The 2,881-nt window shown below is 36.1% G+C and overlaps 1 long non-coding RNA gene across 1 annotated transcript in view; it reads right to left on the reverse strand.

Annotated features, from left to right (window-relative positions):
• Positions 1-2,210: 2,210 nt before the first annotated feature.
• Positions 2,211-2,881, reverse strand: part of LOC128247850 (uncharacterized) — a 22,642-nt gene continuing 21,971 nt past the window's right edge. The window contains exon 2 of the long non-coding RNA XR_008264174.1: positions 2,211-2,458. This is a non-coding gene — a long non-coding RNA (uncharacterized LOC128247850). The remainder of the gene's footprint in view (positions 2,459-2,881) is intronic.

Raw genomic sequence — 2,881 nt, forward strand, 5'->3', positions numbered from 1 at the left:
TATATATATATATATATATATATATATATTATCAAAAATTAGCACGAAGCATTTAAAGTCCCAACTCAACCGCCGAAAAGCACCATAATAACAAAATAACAGTAAGTGAGGAAACGGGTAAAGAATTAAGAAATTAAAAAGCATATCATTATACCATTAAAGATAATGCCATTCAGATGCTCATATACCCATGGTTTCGGGTGCTGGCCCAATTGGCCTCAACCTTTATCAGTATGAGTTACTGAAAAAAAAATCCAAATCCGCCACGTTATAAGTCCATTAGCGTCCTGGTTTGTTTTGCGCCAAAACCAGTCCACACGATGTAAATATATTTATGAGCAAAATATCCGAATGCTTACATTCGCAACAAGATATTACTATTGTTAATATCATCTGTGGTGAATATTTTAAATTGATAATATTAACAACAGTAACATAGGCGGTTCCAGGTTTAATAGCATTATATAGCTATAAAATTAAAAATTGTCACGAAGCATAAGGATGCGCGAAGCATCAACCTGTTTAGAAATAGAAGTTAAATTCCCAATTCAACCGCCGAAGAACGCCATAATAACAGAAAATAATAGTAAGCGAGGAAACGGGTAAAGAATTAAGAAACTAAAAAGCATGCTATTAAAAATCATGCTATTCAGATGCTCATATACCATGGTTTCGGGTGCTAGCCCAATGGGCCTCTCTCTGTATATATATATATATATATATATATGCACGCAGAGTAAAGCCACTTGGCACACATTGATCTTAAACTCTGTTGTGCTGGTGCACTGAGTTTTAACGTTTTAACTAACTTCCGCTGTTTACAGCAGTGCTTGGAAGGAAGGTGTGTAACGTGTGATCGTCGCATTGACCACGACAGAGGAAGTTGAGCAGAGGATCTGCATCAAATTTTGCCAAAAGTTTGGCGATACCTGCTGAGAGGCTTACGCAATGTTTTCAAAAAGTTTTCATCGTTCTCGACATAATCAAGGAGATCTTGTGCGACAGAAACCCGAGTGACATTTTGGTCAGCTGAAATCAGTTTTGGCACAAAGTTGACAGACACACGTCTCATACCCAATCTTCAGTGATAATGGACTGAACTGAACCGTAACTAATCTGCAAATCCTCTGATAACTCACGGATGTTGATTCGACGATTTCCCCGCACAGCTGCGATGTTTTTCTTAGTTCTGCTGGTTGCTGGTCTCCCAGAATGTTTGTCAATCTTAGAAACGTCTGAACCACTCGTACACTTGTGTGCAGCTCATACACCCCTCTCCATACACTTCCTGCAACTTTGTGAAGACCTCTGAGTAGGTATCGCCATGACAACTTTCTTTGTCATGGTTGATGCGACGATCACACGCTACACACCTTCCTTCCAAGCACTGGTGTGAACAGCAGAAATGATCCAGAGCGTTAAAACTTAGTGCGCATGCACTGTAGAGCTCAAAGACAATTTTTGCCAAGTGACTTTACTCTGCGTGCTTTAGCTTCGTTAGTATGGCAACAGTCCGGATACTTATTGATCAGACCTTGTATGTATATGTACTCTACATGCAACGTTTGAGTTGAGGTCTTTCCATAGTAAATAATTGACATCCTTTGCTTAACAACCAAAACATTAAGATATGTGTGTGTGTGTGTGTGAGAGTGTATGTGTATGTGTGTGTATGTGTGTATGTTTGTGTGTGTGTGAGTGTGTGTGTATGCATACATATATATATGTACGTATTATGTATGTGTATCTGTATAATCTTAATATATAGAAGTTATAAGGTAGGCGACCTTTTCAAATAACTGTAATATATTTATAATGCAGAATATAAGCATACAGAAGTATTTTGGTAAGGAGAGAGAGAAAGAGGGAGAGAGAAAGAGAGAGAGAGAGAGAGAGAGAGAGAGAGAGAGAGAGGGGGAGAGAAAGAGAAAGAGAGAGTATACCTTTTAAGTTATGGAAGGAAACCATTCCCACCAACCAGTCATAATATGCATTGGTATTGACTGCCTATTTATGTATGTATGCATATAAATAGAGGATATTAGTTTTGTATGTATAAAAAAAAACAAGAAATTGTTTCTGAATGTTTATTTTCTATGGACGGAAATTGATTTTGTCAATTAAAAATCTTCAAACTCTTAAAAGACATCTCCATGTTAGATGTCTGAATGGTCTTTATTTAAATGACAGCAGGAAAAACAATAAAATGCTTTTTGTTTTTTCATGAATAATATAAATGTACAATTCGTTTTATTCCACATCGTACTATACAGTTAAAAAAACAAAATGTTTGTCTTATTTCTCTAAGATAGTTGTGCATCCGTCTATGTATATAAATATGTCTGATTAAGTGGTAAAAGTGGAAGAAAATAAATGTTTTCTGCATTTGTATTCACTGCATTCGTAACGTCTTCTGCTCGTGTTTTATAGTCCTGTATTAGTTTCGGATATTTGTTATCTGAAAATACAAATTTAACATGGTACAAACTTACTTGAATATCACAGTTTTCGTAGTATGAAGCGCCTTGAATATCACTAAGTAAATTTGACCTGAACTACAAAAATATTTTAATTTACTAGTAAAATTTTTGCTTTGGGCTACTCTCTAATATGAGTCTTTTCCATCTTTTTTTTGGGGGGGGGGAAATTTGGAACTTTTTAATGAAATTGAATTGGAAACCATGCAGTGCAGTAAACAGTGCCCTAAATACCTGTAAAATGGGCCTCTTTATGTCTCAAATATTAAGAAATATCAGAATCCAGGTTAAAGTTAGTTGGATCGCAGCTCGAACAGCACTGTTTCTCTCATGGACAGCTCTGTGAGAAGACTGAAAAATCTTTGCCTAAACGCAATAAATGAGGAAAAAATACCTTGTTCCTC

The sequence above is a fragment of the Octopus bimaculoides genome, chromosome 5 (assembly GCF_001194135.2).
Source record: "Octopus bimaculoides isolate UCB-OBI-ISO-001 chromosome 5, ASM119413v2, whole genome shotgun sequence".
Classification (NCBI taxonomy): domain Eukaryota; kingdom Metazoa; phylum Mollusca; class Cephalopoda; order Octopoda; family Octopodidae; genus Octopus; species Octopus bimaculoides.